The following is a 20,988-nucleotide window of genomic DNA, read 5'->3' on the forward strand; positions in this document are numbered from 1 at the left end:
GACAATATAGGCACAAATCTTTCTTTTCAATGAACTAACAGCAACTAATAGTATAACTGTCTTAACTATTGTGTGTGTGTATATTTATACATCTATATATATATTCAATTATTTTTTCCTTTTCCCTTCCTTTTTTACTCTTTTCCCCATCACAGTTGTTCTTTGTTTCTGAACAGTTTCTCCCCATCTCACAACATCTAGTGTACATTTTATTTTTTTATTTTTATTTTCTCTTATTCCTTTTTATTGGTACCAGGGATCGAACTCATGACTGCCTGCTTGCAAGGCAGGCGCTTATGCCACTGAGCTAAATCCCCAGCCCCTAGTGTACATTTTAGATCTTATTTACTTTTTCAGTTTCATATACTAGGAAGGCAATATGATGTTTATACATGCAAGTCTGATTTATTTTATGCTTTCATTCTTTTGATTGATTGGTTTTATACTATTTTGTTATGTTTGCTATTATTGTGTGTGAAAGTATGCTCAACTAGTTTGAAGAAAACAAAAGACATTATGGTAGCCACTGTTGATATTCTGTTGTCTTGTTTTGAAGTCCTGTATTACTTGCATTGTTCTGTTCTGATTTACTTGTTTTGTTTTGTTTTATTCTCTTTTTTAAAAAAAAAAAAGTAGTATCTGACTTCATGACTTTACATTCCCTGGACCACCCAAAGCCAAATCTATAGCTGTTAGGAAGCTAAACTTTGCAATGAGTGTTTCCCACTTTGCATCTCTTCTCAGAGTTAAGATGTTCTTTTCCATGTCCTGGTGAGTGGAAGCATAAGTATGGTTTAGGTTTCTTTTACTCTGAGAATGACACACAGGGCTCCAGCTCTGTGCGGCAGGCGTTACCTCTTAGGCTCCCTTTCTCACGTAGGTCCCAGGTACCTACTCTGAATTCCCTTTGTGCATAAACCTGCTAAGGCCAAAGTCCAAGTCCCCCAGATCAGCAAATCCCTTCTGATCCACTCTGCTTCAGTGCAAGGTGGCTGGCTTCTCTTCAGACCCCAGGGTTTCCTCAGAGGTGGCCTGTAATTTTTTGTTACCTTGACAAATCCACTATGCTTCTGAGAAAAAATAGCTTTCCCAGCATTTTAAGTTTTGGGGTTTGTTTTAGCAGGAGGATTCAGACTAGAAACCCAAAACATAACTTTAAAATGAAGAGAGAGGAATGAAGGGGAATGAAGAAAAATTGAGCAATCCATGTTACCAGGTTTGGGGCTGCTAGAGTCTCCTTTTAGAGGTGATTTCCAGGTTCTTTGTTCCCTGAGCAAATAATTGGTCAAGACAAGTGCAAATGGTAATGAGGTTTTACATTTATTAAAGACAACTGTAAAAGAAACAGGCCCTGCAGAGCAAGTTTGGGCCAATTAAAGCAGGCAAAGAGGGACAGCCTACAGCCTGAGGGGAATGACTCACTCACTGTGACGTACTTACGGAACTCTCAGTGGTGGCTGTCCTCTTCCAGCCTCCATGCTCAGGCTGACTTCAGGATTAGTCTGTCCTGCCCAAAACCGCTGGAGTTCCCACAAGAAGTCTGTATGCAAGGCTTTGGGAAGTTTTCTGTGCATGTGTCCTGAAAGTACAATTAAACGGTCACACCTGCTTTTCCCAGCTAGTCTGTCACCTGCTCCAGATTTGCCTTGCCCTAACCTCCCGACTCACTTCTCTCGGAGAAACACACATCCCATAGTTCCCTGAGGTGCTGAGGTGTTGAGGGCGGTCAGGTCTCTATCTTCATACAGCTTCTTCCAGCTGGATGTGGCTGTTGGCCTTAGCAACTGTGTACTCTCAACCACCAAGGAGCAGCTCACTGATTAGGCTGAAGGAAAAAAGCTGTGAGAAGACAATGAGAAAAGAGTTAGTTGTGGTGGAGCTGTGGGTTTGATGGGAGAAGGAAAGTAACTTTACTATTAGGATGGGGATGTAGAGCCCAAACATGAAGAACAGGTCAGATTTCCACGCTTCCTGTGGAGGACAAAGCATGCCAAAGAGGGATGTTAGGTAAATTATCCAGACCTTGAGAGCTGAAGTCTTAGCAAGATCACCCAAACTGTATATCTAATAAAAATTAGGAGTCTCAGTGCAGGTGCCCAGTTACTTCCCTGTAACCATGGAAGTCTTGGAGTCTTGCTTTTTCAGGAGGAACCTTGGGTCTTCCAAAGGGTCACAGGAGTAACTTTTTGCTTCTGAATGGTCCTCCCCCCACCCCAGGTGATTCCAGTGAATCCAGTTATCTATCTCTGCCACCTTACTACAGTGGATATGGCAGAGATCACTGAGAAGAGGTTTTTTTTTTTGTTGTTTTTTTTTTTTTTTTTGTCTTTTTCTTTTTTATCGGTACCAGGGATCGAACTCATGACCGCCTGCTTGCAAGGCAGGAACTTATGCCGCTGAGCTAAATCCCCAGCCCCTGAGAAGAGGTTTTAACTGGTCTGCAAGTCCTTTCTGGGCCGGGGGATTTAGCTCAGCAGCTCAAGTGTCTACCTGGTGAGCATGAGGTTGTAAGTTCAAGCTCTGGTACAAATAAAAATAAAAAAAGAGTCCTTTCTTCCTAAGTTTTAGTGAGAAATGAGCACTTGGCCTCCAGGTGAAGCTGGAGGTGGTCTACTTGGCCAGGAGCTGGCAGAGAACTCTGTCCCCATACATTTGGACAGCCTGTTGCACTTAGCCCAGATTGATGAGATATCATAAGAGTGTTTGGTCTCTGTGTCCACTATGATATTGGAGGACAGAAAGGGTTTTCCATGGGACATATCAAATGGACATGTTTAGCCCTGTTTTGGGGGTGTTTGAAACCCTTATGAGAGCTACTGACATTAATCAGAGCCAAAACTCAAACATCTCTTGGCAAAGTCTGGCCAGAGCTTATGTATGGTCTGGTGGGCTCTCTAGACCTCTCCCAAAGATTGAGGTCTCCATGTAGAATGCAGAAAGTACTTTATTCCTAAAGCCCTCATTATACCCTGAGTAATGTGAAAGGTAAAAGAGGCCCATCATCACTCTGAAGGGACTGGAGTAATCCAAATAGGGGAATGATATGAAAAGCATCTTTACTACCTCAATAGTCTTTTCCAAAAGGGTAGGGAGACCTCGATCCAGCCTGTAAAGATGTCAGTCAGGACCAATATCTGTTTAAGTGCTGCACATGGTGGCATGTGGCTAGAGTCTAACTGCCAGGTCTCTCTAGGGTGGGTCCCTCTCCTCTGTGTAGGTTTCAGCAAAGGAGGTGGTTGGCTGCCCAAGCTATTTAAGGCACAGAGTGGGGAAGCTTTGCAGACCTATTAGGTGGTTGCTGCTGGTCCTAGTCCTGTGAAAATTTGACCATTTCTGATATAACATCTAATCCCATACAAAATAAATCATGGAGCATTTTGGGTTTTGGGTTTTGTTTGTGTTTGTTTACCTTCCCTTTGCATCCTTTGAGGGAGGGCCAGTTTCTAAATACCACCAAAGTCTTATCCTAAGGCTCATTTATTTTTCTGGGGAGTGTAGCCTGGTTTTAATGGGTCCAGAAATAAAGCTAGGGACTTGGGGGTTATAAGGCAGCTCTTCTTACGTCAGCCTCTTGATTTTCCAAATAGGGTTACCCTTTTTAAATGCATGGAGCTGCTTGGGAAGACAGCCCCATGCAGGAGTTGTATCATTTCTTACTTGTGCTTTATGATTGCTTATTAGTCAGAAAACCCCCTTTTTTCCTGATTGTTGCATGGGCATGCAACACCAGAGAAGTATATTTGGAGTCCGTATAGCCATCTGGCTTCTTGCTTCTTCCTCATATCAATGCCCAAGCAATAGCTATGAGCTCTACATTTTTAGCAGAGGTCCCTGGGGGACCTCAGTTGATGCCTGCATAACCTGCCTTTCAATGTCCTTCCAGGACAAAGCTGCTTCTGTCAGTGAACCAAACGTCTTTCAGGGATTGGAGGGGCAGGTTATTGATGTCCTGATTGCACTGAGCTGGAAGATCACTTGGTAACAGGAATGGTGGGTGTCTGGGCCCATGGGAATCAAAAAGGCAGGATTTAGAGCAATGTTTGTCTGTGTAATAACCTTGGGAACACCTGAGAGCGTGGCCTGGTACTTGGCAAGCCATTTCCCTGTTTAAGCTCCAGGTTGCTTAAATGTTTTTCTAGTACCCAAGCAAAAAAGGTGAAGGTGACCTGTAAAACTGTGTGGGAGAACTGTCCAAGGGTAATGCTGTTTTCTCTTTGAAATGCGATTTTCCCATTCTAAGGCAAACAGAAACTGGAAATCTAGATGAAGGGGTTAAAGGAAGCACCTTTGAGGTCTAAAACTGAGAACAAATTTGTGTCTCCTGGAATTTAGGGGAGAATTGTAAACAGGTCTCTTCTTTGATGGGATACTGCTTCGGGTTAGGAAATCAACGGGGTCATGCAGTTTTATAACTACAGGCATAGCTGAATTTGCCCTGCCAGAGGTTCCATTATGCCATGTAGCAAGATCCATCTGTTACCTAATTAGGTCAGAGTTCCAACAGGTAAAATTCATTTTGGTCTTTGCCAGAATTTGAGAATTGGCCCCCAGTTTTGCTAGTAAACCTCTTCCTAGCAAGGAAGTAGGACACTGTGGGACAATCAAAAACTCATGGCTGAACATCTGACCATCAGAGGTATCTGTCAAAGCAGAAGGAAAGGGCCAGGGCTTTAGCTCGGTGGTGTAAATGCCTGCCTGGCAAGTGCAAGGTCATGAGTTTGATATCCGGTACCAAAAAAAAGAAAACAGAAAAAAGCAGGAGTAAAGAAGCTTTGAGTAGGATTCCACTGGGCCCTAATGACGGCTATAGGTCTAGAGGAGAGTTTTTAGAGAATTAAAAACTAATTCAGAACCCAAAAGAACTGAAATTGCTTACCTGCGACATCTGGGGATTCTTGCAGGAGATGGCGGTGTCCATGGACGGGGCCTTGCAGTTGCAGAGGGGCCCAGAAGTCTATGCCCCTAAGTGCAGTTATGACAGCAGAGCCTTGGTGGCACTGTGTGTCCCTGGTGCTGTCTGAGTCCAAGGAAACCCTTGAGACTGGGTCCCATCCTGAGAGGCAGTGCTGGACCCACGCCTCAGGCTGACATCAGGTGCTGCGCTCCCATTGCAAACCTGCTGGAGTTCTCTCTAGGACTCCCTGTGAAGGGCCGCTGGGAGCTGTTCTGCACCTGTCTAGAATCTTGTGATTGATAGGTCAAACCCTATTCTTCAGCTTTTCCACACCCTAACCTCCTGTTTTAATCGTGTGCAGAATACAACATAGAATCTACAAAAGAGCTGTTACAACTAGTGAGTGACTTCTGCAAGGTGGCAGGTGTATACAGTAGTACAAAAATATGCAATACTTAGAAAATTTGATAATGCATGTGTAAGATCTGTACACTAAAACCTCTAAAATATTGTTAATAAGAAGTAAAGTCATAAATGCAAAGTATGCAATATTTATAGATATGAAGGCTTGATATTATTAAAATATCAATTTCTCCCAAATTTATCTATAGATTCAATATAATACTATTCAATCCTAGCAATAATCATATATTGAGTTTTTTGTTTTTTGTTTTTTTGTCTTTTTCATTTGTACCGAGATCGAACTCACAACTGCACACTTCCAAGTCAGGCACTTATGCCACTAAATCCCCAGCTTCCTAGTAGTAATCAAATAAATGAGCAGTCTGAGTCTGTAATTCACATGAAAATGTACAAGACCCAGAAGAGCTAAATCAGCTTTATAAAGAAGAAACTTGGAAACCCTAAGCCCAGCTGATTTTAAGATGTATTAAAAAGTTACAAGAGAGCATGATATGGGTATAAAACACATCTAGATCAACCAAGAAGAATACAGTTTACAAATAGACTTACACGTCCGTAACTAATCGGTGTTTTTGTTTTGTCTTTGAGAGTCCATGCTGTGTTTCCCAGACCCAGCATGAACTTTTATCCTTACTCCGACCCTCTTGCTATTTACTCACCCTACTGAGCCTATTTCTCTCCCAGTCTTCCCTTTTTGCTTTTTTGAATAAACTTTGCCATTGCTTTTTGCTTGTTTCATTCAACTTTTTGTTCAAGGCAACTTCAGGAAGAGAGGCTAGCCATCCAGGGTCTGGTGACAATTACTTGGCCACTTTTCAGAAAGGCCACCAATAACAAGACCATGTTTCAAACAAAATTTCACTTTTCTCTTCCAGTTGGGATGCCTTTCTTTACTGTTTTTACGTTACTGGGCTGAATAAAATGTCCAGGGCAGTGTTGAGTGCACATCATTCCCTTGCTCCCAGTCACAGAAGCAGTTAGTTTTTCAAAATTAGCAGGTTTTTGATGTCCATCTGTTACCAGCTCGAGAATATTCACTTCTGTTTCTCATTTGCTGAGAATTTTCATGAGTCAATGCTAAATTTTGTCAGATGGTTTTATATCATATGCTATGCTAAGATTTTCTTTTTTAATCTGTCAATATAGTAAATTATACTGACTTATTTTCAGATGTTACACCAAGCTTGTATCCTTCAGATTAACCTCTCTTGATTGTTTTTGTACATTTTTGAATATGGTTTGCTAAAATATTAAAAGATAACTTCATCAAGCTAACGATGAATAGTATTCCACATTAGTTTTCTTATCTCCTAGTGGTTTTACTGGTTTGGTATTTGAGTAACACTAGCTTTATAGAATGAGTTGGATGTATTCGTTTGTGGTGGATTAAACAAATGGCCAATTTACAACACCCAGCTGAACTGAATCAGCATGGTGCTGGGTGTGGAGGGACCACTTGAGGGTTACTGCCAACAGCCAAGAACTGAGGGGAGGGTGGTGTGCTGCTGATCCTCCTGAAGAAGCTTCTCATGCTGGCTTTCTTGATATGAACTCAGCTGTTCTCATCACTGGGGCAGCTCAGGTCTTCATTGTCACTTTGCATGTCCCTGGTTCTCTTTGAGGAGGCTCTGGTCTTTATTTTGAGCCTTGCTTCCTGGCTCTAGTGGGGAATCCGCAGTCTGCTGGCACAGATCCTTCATCCCGCTGCTGCAGACTTTCTAGCTTCCACCTCTGACCTTTGGGCCTTCCCAGCACAGATCCTTGGTACAGACTTGCATGGGACATTGTTGTGGGCTGTAGGCTGCCAGCTGAGCTCATGCAGGACATTGCTGTGGGATCCAGGCCCTCGGGGGATTCTTTGGGTCTCTAGTGTGTGGACAGATCTCTTGTACTCTTTGGTTTTTCGGGTGACTGTTATATTCCCATAAATCCTATAATCATATAGATTATGCGTCCTGTAATAAATCTATGTGCTTGTAAACCCTGACAACAACATCCCTTGTCTTCAGTTTTTTTCCCCTGGTACCAAGGCCTGAACCCCACGGTGCTCTACCTCTGAGGTACACCCCCAGCCCTCTTTATTTTTTATTTTGAGACAAGGACTTGCTAAGTTGCAAGTTGCTAAACTTGCCATATATCTGCCTTAGCTTCCCAAGTAGCAAGATTGTGTGTGCCAGCACACACAGCTGCTCTTCAATTTTTAAGAAGTTTTGATGAAGAATTGGTATTATTTTCTTTCTTAACTGTTTGGTACAATTCACCAGTGGAGACATATATGATGTATTTTCCTTTGTTGGTAAGTTTTTCATTACAAATTCAATTTCTTTTATAGATCTATGGCATCTTAGATGAGTGTTGGCAGTTTGTATCTTTAAATAAAATCCATTTCATCTCAATTGTCAAGTTTATTAGTATAATGTTGTTCATGATAAATCCTTTTTATCCTTTTAACATCTAAATAAGCTATTGATGGCCCCTCTTATTTAATTTATTCTCACTTTTTGCTGGCTAGAAGTTTATTAACTTTTTAAATCTTCCCTCAAAACCAGTTTTCCACTGATTTCCTCTGATTTTTTCCCCACTAATTTCTGCTCTGGTCTGTAGTATTCTCTTTCTTCTGCACTGTTACCTGTTACTAACACTGTGTATTTGTATAGTTACAACTTGTTAGAGTAATCCACAGTTACATTTGTTACAGTTGTCTATAGTTTACCTTAGAATTCACTCTGTTTCACCATCCTACTTTTTTGATAAATGCATACCATGAATCTGCCCTTACAGTATCATAAAGCATAGTACTGAGTAGTGAGCAATGTTGCACACCTAGAATTCTCATTGTGAGGGAGGCTGAGGCAGGAGCGTTGTTTGAGCTCAGGAGTAGAGACCAAACTAGGCAACACAAGTGAGTCCCTGTCCCAAGAGCACACAGAACCCTGGCTAGGTGGCACACTCTGTAACCCCAGCCTTGGACTGGGATTTCTGTGAGGGAGGCTGAGGCAGGTGGACTGGCAGAATTTTGAGGTGAGCCAGGATTACTAGTGAGTTCAAGGGCAGCCTGAACTACATGCTGAGGCCCTGTGTCAAAAAACAAAGACAACACAGAAACCATCATTTCACTGTCCTTAAACTCCCTCGTGCACTACCTCTTCATCCCTTCCATCACGGAAACTTCTGTAAACTGCTGATTTTTTAACTGCCCAAACAGAATTACATAACATTTAGCCTTTTCAGACTGCCCTGTTTTACTTGGCAATATACAAACGAGTGTCCTTCACATCTTTTCACAACTTGAAAGACTTTTTATCACTGAAAAATATTGTGTAAATTCTCCACAGTTTGCTTCTTCACCTACTGCAGGACACCTTGGTTGCTTATGGTTTGGAGCATTTAGGAGGAAAGTTGCTATGAACATTCATGTGCAGATTTTGTGACACAAATAAGCTTGTTTGTTTAGAGAGGAAATCTCACTGTGTAGTTCAGGCTGGCCACAAACTCACAGCATTTCATTTTTCTCAGTCTTCCAAGTATCGGATTAGAGGCATGGGCCAGAATGCCTGCTCTATTCATTTATTTTTGAGGCCAAGTTCTGGCTATATTTAAGTGGCCCAGGCTGATCTTGAACTTTGGATCCTCTTGCCTCAGCCTCCCAGAATGTTGGGATTATAGGCATGCATTACACCCGACTAAGATTAATTTTTTTATTGGGAGAAAAAGAAGAGGTGGTGTTGGATATGTAAATTTAAAATAAACTTAATATGAACTTTTGATCATATTCTAATCATAGTAAAGGTCTTGGAGAATCATTGAAAGTTAACCTGCTTGTGCTGTGTGAAAATTTACTAAATGAGATGGCTGGTGGTAAAAGAACCAACTCAGTTCCACGCAGGTGTCTCGTATGTGCATGATCTTATTGCCTCTAAGAGCAGCTTTATAAAATGGGTGATTCAGGTGTGGTCGTGCACATCTGCAATCCCATTGCTTAGGAGGCTGAGGCAGGAGGATCACTGCAAATTCAAGATCAACCTGGGCACAAGTGCAGCCTGAACTGCATAATGAGCCTTTGCCTCAATAAACAAAATAGGGTGGTTGCTACTGTCCCCACCCCATAATTGAGGAAGCTAAATCTTTTCCATGTTTCTGTTACCAGGATGGGTAAATGTGCATTGATTTTAAACTAGTTCTTTAATTTCAAATCCAGTGGGATTCATGAATTGGAAGAAAAAAGGGATTTAGCCTTGCATGGTGGTGCACACACTTGTAATCCCAGCACTCTGGAAGACTGATGCAGGAAGATCATAAGGCTGAGCTCAGCCAAAAGGAAAAAAAAAAAAAAAAGGAAAGGAAAAAATAAAACAGGAATTTAAGAATCATATAGACCTTTGCATCTTTTGAGATTATTTAGCTTGTCTGAGCCATAGTTTTCTCATCTCTGAAAATATAATGAAAATACCCACTTCCTACAAATTAAATTCTAATTTATAAAGAACTAAACCCAGTACACAGCGCCCAAGATGTGCCCACTAATTAATTCCCTTCTTCCTTCTAAAATTTTGATGTTTGACATTGATTTATAGTCATTTACAGCATCTACATGAATCAAATTATTTGCTGACTGATGATATTGAAAACTTCTTATTTGTAAATTTAAGTTTCCTTGCATTGACAAATGATAAATTTTCACACATTAATTTCTTTCTGGCTAGAAGAAAAGCACATTTTACTAATTACAGGCGCAAAATTCTGAAGAAAAATTATGAGCATGGTTTGGAAACTCATGTACATATTTATTTAACACCATTTCATATCTTTAAGAAGGCTTTTGGAAACTTATTTAGAAAACTGAAAAGCCCTTGAATACCAAGTGGTTTAACAGGGGTTTTTTAATGAGTTAAGTGTAAATGAATCAAAAACACATGAATTCTATTTTCTGTAAATAACACATGGTTTTGAAAACTGAAAATGTACTTGGAAAAAAGTCTCCTGTACACTACTGAGTTAAAACTCTTAAAAATGGTGCTTCCACCAGGTGGCTCATGTCTTTAATCCCAGCACTCAGGAGACTGAGGCAGAAGGTTTATCACAAGTTCAAGGCCAGCCTGGGCTACATGCTATATTCAAGTTCAGCGTGAACTACCAAAAGAGACCCTATCTCAACAACAACAACAACAAATTTGAAAATTTAAAAGTGAGGTAAGCCCCATTTAGGTCCTGCAGTACTAGCTATTGAAGTCTCTCAGAATGATCACAATATATCTTATGCATTTGATTTTGTTGAGATAAAATTACAGATATTCCTGATATAATGACTCAGGAAGGTCCTTTCCAGGGATGAGGTTGCTAAGTGAGGAATAGTACATAGTATGTGCATTACAACATTCAGAACAAAGAGGCAATCAAAGGGATCTCCAGTTTGGCATCTTCGCTTTTCTTTGAGTCACTCTTCCACGCAGTACTGTAGTGTATTACAGACCATGAAACTACAGCACTGTAGTGTGCAACAGTCAGCAAAACTGTAGCACTGTAGAAGGAGCCACCACGAGGCCACATTGCCACTTAAGTTCCTGCGTCCTAAGTCTGGACACAGCCCACGAGTCCCAGCGTTTCCTGTTGTGGTAAATCTGAATGATCACTGAATGGTTAGGCCTTTCATGAGGATTGTCTGTGCTTTAGGAATGTCTGTTCAAGGCTACACTTGTAGAGACCCGCTGCCTCCATTTCACAGTGGGTAAATTAATCAATTTCTCTTTTGTCAATGTGAATTATTATTTTCATCAATGTGAATTGTTCACCTGGGAGTGTATCCAGTACATCAGCTGTGAGGACAGGAGCCTAGGATGGTGGAGGTTGTCAGCAGAGTGACACTGTCACTTCCCACGAATCATTTACCAAAAGACAGGAGAGTTAATCTGCTAAATTTTCAACAAGGTGTTAAAACCTTTGCTTAGAATTGCCAAGTAATGTAAGTGTCTCCATATTTTAGCAACTTCCTCTCTCTTTTTTAGGAGAAGGCTACTGCATTTGAAATACAGATGAAACAATCACAACTTTAATATGACTGTTCACCTGACTGAAGCTATCTAGTTTCTCCCTTTGGCATTCAGGAGAGTTCCCACTCATTTGAAGTAACAGGTATAGTGATGCCTTTCATAATCCGCAGTCCTCCCAGCATCTACGATGGTTAGATTGACTATATTTTGTTAATTTTAGAATGGAAAATTTGCAAGTCAAATTGTCTTGGAATAGAATGTTTGTGCAGTGAAATGGACCCTGAGATATGACTAAAGGGACACTGGTTGAAAGAACCAGAAGCACTAGACATGGAGAACAATGCAGTAAAATTCGGAGTCCCAGAATGAACCCTGGCATTCACACTCAGCTGATTCTCAGCAAGTGTACCAGGTGAGCTCAGTGGGGAAGGGCTAATGTTCCCAAAAGATTGGTTAGCACCCCTGGGTTTCAATGTACAAATGAATGAAGTTGGACATCTACCTTACACCATACATAAAATTTAATTCAGACCAAAGGCATAAGTGGCTTAAATACCAGTTCAAATGAATCAAAGATAAACCATAAAACTCTCAGGAAAAAAACATGAACCTGCACAACCTTAGATTTGCCAACGGTTCCCTAACCATAAACACCAAAATAAAATAAAGTGGAAAACTGTGCTTCATAAAGTATTTCTTAAGTAAAAGGGCAGCCTGTAGAATCAGGGGAGAATTTTCAAGTAGTCATATTTATGATAAAGGATTTCAACCTAAAAGTATCCAGACATGATGGCAAACACCATAATTCCAACACTCTGGGAGGCTTGAGGTGGAGGATCACAGTTCAAACTTAACAGCCAGTGAGACCCTTCTCAAAACAGGGAGATGATCATGTAGCACAGTGGGGAAGCCCGTGTTCTATCCCCAGTAGTTAAGCACTATTAAAACTCAAAAATAAAAAGGCAAATAACTCAACAATGGGCAAATGATGCCAATAAACATTTCTGCAAAAAAGATACACAGATGACCGCTAAGCATCTGAAAAGATCATTAGTCATCAGGAAAATATAACTAAAAGTCCCAATGAGATGCTACTTCACTGCTACTAGAATTCAGCTACAAAACAAGAAATTACAAATGTTGTCAAGGATGTGGATGTGTTGGGGTCATCATGCAGTCCCTGGAAATACAGCTCTTTGGAAAACACTTTGGTCATTCCTCAAAGGTTAAACATACAGTTACCAGCTCTGCCTGTGCACCCTGCCAGCCCAGCCTGCTGCACCCCCCTTGGACCCTGGCCAGCCTGCTGCTTTCGGCGACCCTCCCCTTCTCCTGGACCAAGTACTGCTGTTGATGGTTAGCTCCCACTCTCCCTCCCAGAATCTTGGACTGTAGTGGGTTAACCGTGCCAGGTTGATAGGAGACTCAGAAACACCTCAACCAAACAGAAGACCTCAGCAGTCAGTGCGGTGAGTTTGCCCCTAAAACAGAGGTCTTCAGAGGGTAAATAGGAGCAGTAGCAAAGCTCCCTCCAGCTGTAAGATCTTGGCAAAAGTGTAGGTGACTCCTTCCTCCATACAGAGAACATCAAGGGTTGAGGAGTGTGCCAATAAGGGCTCTCCCAACTTGAAGAAAATTAAAAGGGCTTATGAGACACACAGGCACACAGTAGGGTCTCAGCTGAGAAAAACACTATAGACAGGGAGATCTGAGAACCTGTAACAACATGAAGACAGCAATAGCAGGAACCAAGGGTTGACCTACATTAATACTCCTAGGCTAATCAGCCCAAGAACAATATAGGACTCACCTAACAGGACCCACAAGAGAAATTCAGGTGACTGGCCCGCCTTTTCATTGTGGTACTAAATAAGCAGACAAACATCAACCACGCAATAGGACCCTAAGATACACACTACCTACAGTTGTGGCTATTGGGATTTGAAAAACAAATATTAACCCAAAAGGTGAAAATGACAAAATGAAAAAGCAAAATGCAATCTCAAACATCTTGTCCATCAGGAGAAAGAACAGGGGACAGTGAAATAGAGGACTTTAAAGTTCATACACCAGAAATCACTGAAAAGATAGCAAAAGAAATAAAGAAACAAATCCATGAGGCTATAGAGGAAATCAAACTAGAAATAATTTCTCATGTAAAGACAGAAATAACAACCTTAGTAAACAAGGTACTCAGCATAGCTAGAAAAGAAATAGATTAAAAAAATACAGGAGCATGGGAAATTGACTGAAACCTTGAATGAACAATATAGAAAACAAGCAGAATCCATGAAATGAATTCAAAGAGATATCCAAGAAACAAAAAACCCTAAAAGCTGGCAAAAATGTTTAAATAAAGCTGATGATAGAATTTCAGACCTTGAGGACAGGATTGCAGATAACAATCATGAAAGTGTAGAACTTTTAAAAACAACAAAGCAGCATGAAATGACAATCCAGCAGCTTCAAGATGATGCCAACAGAAACAATATAAGACTAATAGGCATCAGTGAAGATGCAGGAGTCAATGAAAAATGACATAACTAAAATATTCACATATGTAATAGCAGAAAATTTCCCAAACATGGGGAAAAATCTGATATGTAGATAAGTGAGACATATAGAACACCAAACAGTCACAACCAACATAAATCTACACCCAGACATACAGTAAAGATCCCAGATATACAGCATAAAAACATAATATTAAAAACTGTTAAAGAAAAGACACAACTCATCTATCAAGTAAAGCCCAGTAGAATCACAGCAGACTTTTCAGCACAAACCCTCAAGTCAAGATGATCTTGGAGTGAGGTATTTCAAGCCCTGAAAGAAAACAACTTTCAACCCAGACTGAAATACCCAGAAAAACTTTCATTCAAATTTAATGGAGAAACAAGATACTTCCATGACACAGAACAACTGAAGAACTTCACATCCACCAGACCAATCCTAGAAAGAGTATTGAAAGACATACTAGATAGAGATAAAAATGACCACAATCCTCAGAACAACAACAGAAAGAAATCACCAGGTAGGACAAACAAACAAGGGGGAAAAGCAAAAGACAAACAACAACAAAACAACAAACAACATGACAAAGTTGAGCCAGTACATATCAGTTATATCCATAAATGTAAATGGTCTCAATTCACATATCAAAAGAAACAGGTTGACAGAATGGATCAAGAAACAGGATCCCACAATATGCTATATACAAGCAACACATCTGACCCAAAAGAAAACTCATAGATTAAAAGTCAAAAGCTGGAAAACAGTATTCCATGCAACAGGAACCCAGAAAAAAGCAGGGGGAGCTATTCTGTTTGCAGACAAAGTGAGCTACAAATCTAAAATGATTAAAAGTGACAAAGAAGATCACTACATTCTTGTTAGTGGAAAATGTCAAGAAGAAGAACTAACAATTATAAATAAATATGCACCAAATACAGGAGTACCCAACTACATAAGACAAATACTAATGGACATGAAAAACCAAATACACAAGAACACAATTGTAGTAGGGACCTGAACACCCCACTGTCACAGAGAGATAGATCAACTAGACAAAAAGTCACCAAAGAAACACCAGAAGTGAATCATACCTGTGAGCAAGTGGATGTTTACAGAGTGTTCCACCCAACCACAATAGAATATACATTCTTCCCAGCTGCATATGGGACATTTTCCAAAATAGACCATATATTAACCCATAAAACATTCCTAAGTAAGTGCAAAGGGATTGAAATTATCTCATGCATAATATCTGACCATAGCGCACTGATACTGGAAATCAACAGCAAAAGAAATTGCAAAAACTGCGTAAATACATGGAAGTTAAATAACAACCTCCTGAACAACCAGTGGGCTACAGGTGAGATAAACAATACCTACAATTCAGTGAAAATGCGGATACAACATGCCATAACCTGTGGGATGCAATGAAAGCAGTCCTAAGAGGGAAAGTGTCACATCAAGAAAATGAAGTGAGCACAAGTAAATAACCTAATGCTACATCTCAAGCTTCTAGAAAAGGAAGAGCAAGTCATACCCAAAGCTCAAGAAGAAAGGAAATTGTAAAGATCAGAACCAAAATTAATGCAATTAAAACTTAAAAAAACACGAAGAATTAATGACTCAAAGAGTTGATCTCTTGAGAAAATAAACAAAATTGCTAAACCTCTGGCCAACCTTATCAAGAAAAAAAAACTCAAATTCATGCAATAAGGACTCAAAAGAGAGAAATTCAAAAGACCATGAACACCTACTTTGAAAATCTCTGCTCACATAGGGTGGAAAACGTAGGAAATGGACAGATTCTAGAAACATATAAACTACCAAAGGTGGGTCAAGAAGATATAACAATTTTGAGTAACCCAATATCAGCTACCAAAATTGAAAGCTAGCCTTTTATCCCTATAAAATTGGCTGAGTTTTTTTATGAGTTGATAGTGTTAAAGACAAATGGGAAAAAATGATTGGTGGAGCATTTATGGCTTAGTACATCCCTTTTGAAATAAATTTACATATTCTTTGACACAGGAATTTTAATTCTAGGATTTCTCATAATTAAATAATCATAGAAATTCACAAAACATTATATTTGATGAATAAATTATGCTCATTGTTGCACTGTTCATAATAAAGAAAAATCAGAAGCTACACAAATGATTAAAAACTTATCAACAAAGAAAAGCCCAGGGCCTGACCGATTCATGGCTGAATGCTATAAGAAATTTAGAGAAGACTTGATGCCAATATTCTTTAAAATCTTCCGTGAAACGGAAAGAGAAGCAGTCCTCTCCTTATTCATTCCTGGAGGCAAGTATCATGTGGATGCCAAAAGCAGAGAAAGACTCAACCAAAAAGGAGAACTATAGGCCAGTCTCACTGATGAACATTGATCCCGAGATTCTCAATAAAATATTGGTAAATAGAATGCAGCAAATCATCAAGAAGATTATACATCATGACCAACTGGGATTTATTCCAGGAATGCACAGATGGCTTAACATATACAAATCAATAAGTGTAATATACCACATCAACAGAGCCAAAAATAAAAATCACATGATCATCTCTATAGATGCAGAAAAAGCTTTTGGTAAAGTCCAACACATGTTCATGATAAAAACCCTTCAGATATTCAGAATACACAGTGTCTACCTCAATCTTATAAAGGCCATCTATAACAAACCAACAGCCAGCATTATACTAAATGAACAAAAACTGAAAGCCTTCACTCTAAAATCAGGAACAAGACAAGGATGTCCACTATCACCACTCTTATTCATTACAGTGCTGCAAATACTAGCCAGAGCAATCAGGCAAGAGAAAGAAATAAAAGGAATAAAAATAGAAAAAGAAGTTAAATTATCCTTTTTTACAGATGATGTGATACTTTACATAGAAGATCCAAAAGACTCCATTAAAAGACTATTGGAGGTAATAAACAAATCCAGAAGCATAGCTGGATACAAAATCAATACTCAAAACTCAATAGCATTCCTGTACACAAACAAAAAACTCACAGAGATCATAGAAATATCACCTTTCACAATAGCATCTATTAAAATGAAATAGGAGTCAACCTAACCTAGAATGTAAAAGGCCTACATACTCTAAAAAAGGACATTGAAGAGAATATTAGAAAATGGAAGGATATTCCTTGTTCTTGGTTAGGAAGAGCCAACATCATGAAAATGGCCATACTCCCAAAACTGTTATACAGATTTAATGCAATCCCAAGCAAAATACCATTAACATATTTCACAGATCTAGAGAAAATATGCCTAAAATTCATTTGGAAACAGAAGAAACCTAGAATATCAAAGGCGATTCTGGGCCACAAAGGCAAGACAGGAGGCATCTCAATTCCTCACTTGAAACTATACTACAAAGCCACAGTGATAAAATCAGCATGGTACTGGCAAAGAAATAGACCTGAGGATCAATGGAACAGATTAGAAGATACAAACACAACTACAAAGACATTCAGCCACCTTATCTTTGACAAAGGAGCTAAATATATTCACAGGAAAAAAGATAGCCTCTTTAATAAATGGTGTTGGAAAAATTGGCTTTCCACACACTGAAGATTAAAACTAGACCCATACTTATCACCATGCACTAAGCTGAAGTCAAAATGGATCAAAGATCTAAATATTAAAACATAAGTACTAAATCTACTGGAAGACAAGGTAGGTAGAAGTCTTGGAGACATAGGGGTAGGCACAGAATTCATGAACAAAACACAAAACTGCATGGGAAATACTTCAAAGAATCAACAACAGGGATCTCATATTACTAAGAAGATTTTGCACTTCAAAAGAAATCACCAACAGAGTGAAAAGAAAACCCACAGAATGGGAAAGAATTATAGCCAACAATCCCTCAGACAAAGGACTTATATTCCAGACCATATAAAAGAAATGAAAAACACCAAGCCCCACAAATTAAAAGATCCTCTCCAAAAATGGGCATCTGAGATGAACACACATTTCTCAGATGAAGATATACAAATGGCAAATAAATCCATGAAGAAATGTTCACCATCACTGTTCATTTGAGAAATGCAAATTAAAACAACACTGAGATTTCATCTCACTCTGGGAAGAATGGCTGCCATCAGCCATTCAACTGATAACAAATGTTGACAAGGCTTTGGTGAAAAAGGAACACTTCTCTACTATTGGTGGGAGTGGACTGGTGCAGTCACTGTGGAAATCAATATGGAGATTCCTGAAAAAACTAGGATTGGAAGTTCCATTCAATACAGCTATTCCCTTCCTGGGTATTTTCCCAGAAAAATTGAAAAAGTCATATCACAGTGGTATATGTGCACCAATGTTTATAACCGCACAATTTGTAATAGCTAAACTTGGAAACAGCCCATCAACCGCAGAGTGGATGAAAAAGATGTGATATTTTTATACAATGGAATATTACTCAGCTATAAAAAGGATGATCCTGAGGCCTTCAGAGTTAAAGGGAGGCAATTTGAGGCTATCCTCAAAGTGAAATAAATAAGGCTCATTTGTAAGTATCACACTATCTCTCTAGTGTAAAAATATAAAAACTGAAAGAGTGAAAAGGTCCAAAATAATAGATACTGTAAAAATGAAAGGTTAGGAAAGTGCTCTAAAGAATATAACTGTATGTATGTTTCAGTGTGTAAGATAGATGACCATATTACTAAATTTTTGTTGGATCATTGAACAGAATGGTTTGCACTGTCAATGTTTGAGTGTCTAGCCGCTTTTTATGCTTTGATTTTGTAACTTAAACAGCTATTTCTAAGATGACAATATGTAATCTCGTGATTTCTTAGTGTTGTTTTCAAAATTTTTTTAAAATCCTGCATTATTTCTTTTTTCTATTTTGTTTTTTTTTCTTTCTTTAAATAAAAATAAACATACAGTTACCACATGAACCATCAGTTCTACCACCAGTATATACTCAAGAGAACCTATGTAGCCGCATGATTTATGATTATAAACTGTGGAAAAATATGACTGACGATTATAGTCATACAATGGAATATTATTTGGCAATAAAAAGTACTGATACAAGGGGCAACACAGATAACCTTAAAAATATTATTCTAGTCACAGAAGAGTCCTATTTTATGATCCCATTTCTAAGAAATGTTTAGAATAGGCAAATCCATAGGAACAGAAAGTGGACTGTCAGTGTCCAGGGGCTGGGAGAGCTGAGAGAAATGGGAGTGAGTGGCTGCTAAGAGACACACAATTTCTTTTGAGGATCATAAAACTATTCCAGAGTTAATTGCATCAGTGAATCTGTAACTCTGAAATATTAGAAAGCACATTAAATGGCTTTGGTGGATGATATGTGAATTGTGTCTTGGGCTATTGTCCAAGAGGACCTGAAACGAATAGGAACTGTACTGTTTACATATCTTTGCAGTGCTGCGGACTGACCCAGAAGCATGCAATCAGCCCTAGCCCTTTTGTGTTTTAATTTTAAGATAAGGTCTCACCAAGTTGCCTGTGTAGGTTAGAACTTGCCATCCTCATGCCTTAGCTGCTGTTATGCTGGCACCTGGATGTCCTCCCAAGCCTCCTGTGGTGAAGGTGGAGCTTTTCAAGGGTGCTGGGTCTGCAGTGTGAGATGCGGGGTTTAGGGAGCCCCACCTTGGATGTGAGTGCTACCTGCCCAAGGTGGGCAGCTGGACGGAGTGTAGGAGCACGAGGGAAGGCTTCCTGCTGTGCTGCTGGCTGCCGTCCGCCCGTGCTACATCACCGTGCACTGTTCCTCCTCTGTGATGCCCCTCGGGTACATCGCCCTGCCTTGCAGCCAGCTGACTATGGAATGAAACCTCTACACACTGTGAGCCAAAGAAGACCTTTACTCCTTTAACTTTGAGTGTTGGTTATTTTGTCTCTCCAACAAAAAACATAACTAAGACACCTTCCCAGGGGCTGAGAATACAGGTACATACCTCTGCATCCAGATTGCTCCAGATTGCCGTGTGACTTTTTCACCCTTAAAATACCTCTCAGTAACCTACACCTGAGCTGTTACACGCGCGCCTTGAATTTCAGGTTTATGGGATGACAGGCCAGAGTAATCCCTAAAGGTCTTTTGTCTTTTTCATGTTTCTTTTCCAGTCATTTTTTAGTTAAAATCAGGATGTTCATTTTTCAGTTAGAATCAGTTTTTCTACCCATTAAAATATAAAACTAACTTTAACATTAATTACGTAATTTATCAACACATCCAACAGGCCTTTCCTTTTACCTAACACATGCCAGAGTCCATTTTTAGTCCCAAAGATGCCTACATGCACAGGACAAATTCCAGGCAGCCCACATTCTCCTGAGGGAGGGGAATGGCTACAGGAGGGGTGGCCTCTGTCAGGACGTGGTGTTTGCACAGACACCTGGACAACATGAAAATCTGGACACAAACCATCCTAAGCCAGAGAGAGCTTGGGGTAAGGGAGCAGGAGCTCTCCCCCTGGAGTGGGTGCCTGCATCGACGTGAAGATGTTGACTGTGTGTCTCGACACAGTGCCCGATTCAGTAGACCCTGGAGCACCCTGATGCACATTTCCATCCCAGTGCTGCTGATGTTGCTGGCCTGGGCACCACACTTTGAGAACCACTGCATTAGAGGAACAAGAAAGAGACTAAAGTGGCTGGAGAAACTTGAATACTGGAGGGGAGTTAGGCAGTGGTATGCTAGTTTATGAGATCCAAAATTGTGCATTTTCCCCAACTTGCATTCAGTGTGAAATAAGATGAGCAGGTTGACATCTGCCTCGGTGTGGTACTCACACCTCAGAAGCTGAGGAATGCTGCAGCTGAAGGGTCCTACCACTTGTGGTAGGGATGGAGACGAAGAGGTAGACAGCTATGAGAACTTACAAAGTCCTATACTCTATGCCCAGTTTTTGAAGAGTTGTGAGCAAAGAAGAGACATGATCTGGCTTGTGTTGTAAAAGGAGCTGTGGGGGACCTGGCCTAGGTCCCCAATCTCCCAGCAAGTGTATGGGGAAGGCTCAGTGAATGGGATGAGTGTTATGACGTTAGGGCTCCAGGAGGACCAAAACCCTCTGCAGAGAGCTTGACTCGGGCAGCTAAGTCAAGGAGTGTCTTGGTGGCCCGCATTTATTTAGCATTCAAGGAAAGGGTCAGAGCGGAAAATGCAGGAAATTGA

Source organism: Cavia porcellus, unplaced genomic scaffold (assembly GCF_034190915.1).
Source record: "Cavia porcellus strain 051 isolate PalLab524CR breed Dunkin Hartley unplaced genomic scaffold, mCavPor4.1 scaffold_8, whole genome shotgun sequence".
Lineage (NCBI taxonomy): Eukaryota > Metazoa > Chordata > Mammalia > Rodentia > Caviidae > Cavia > Cavia porcellus.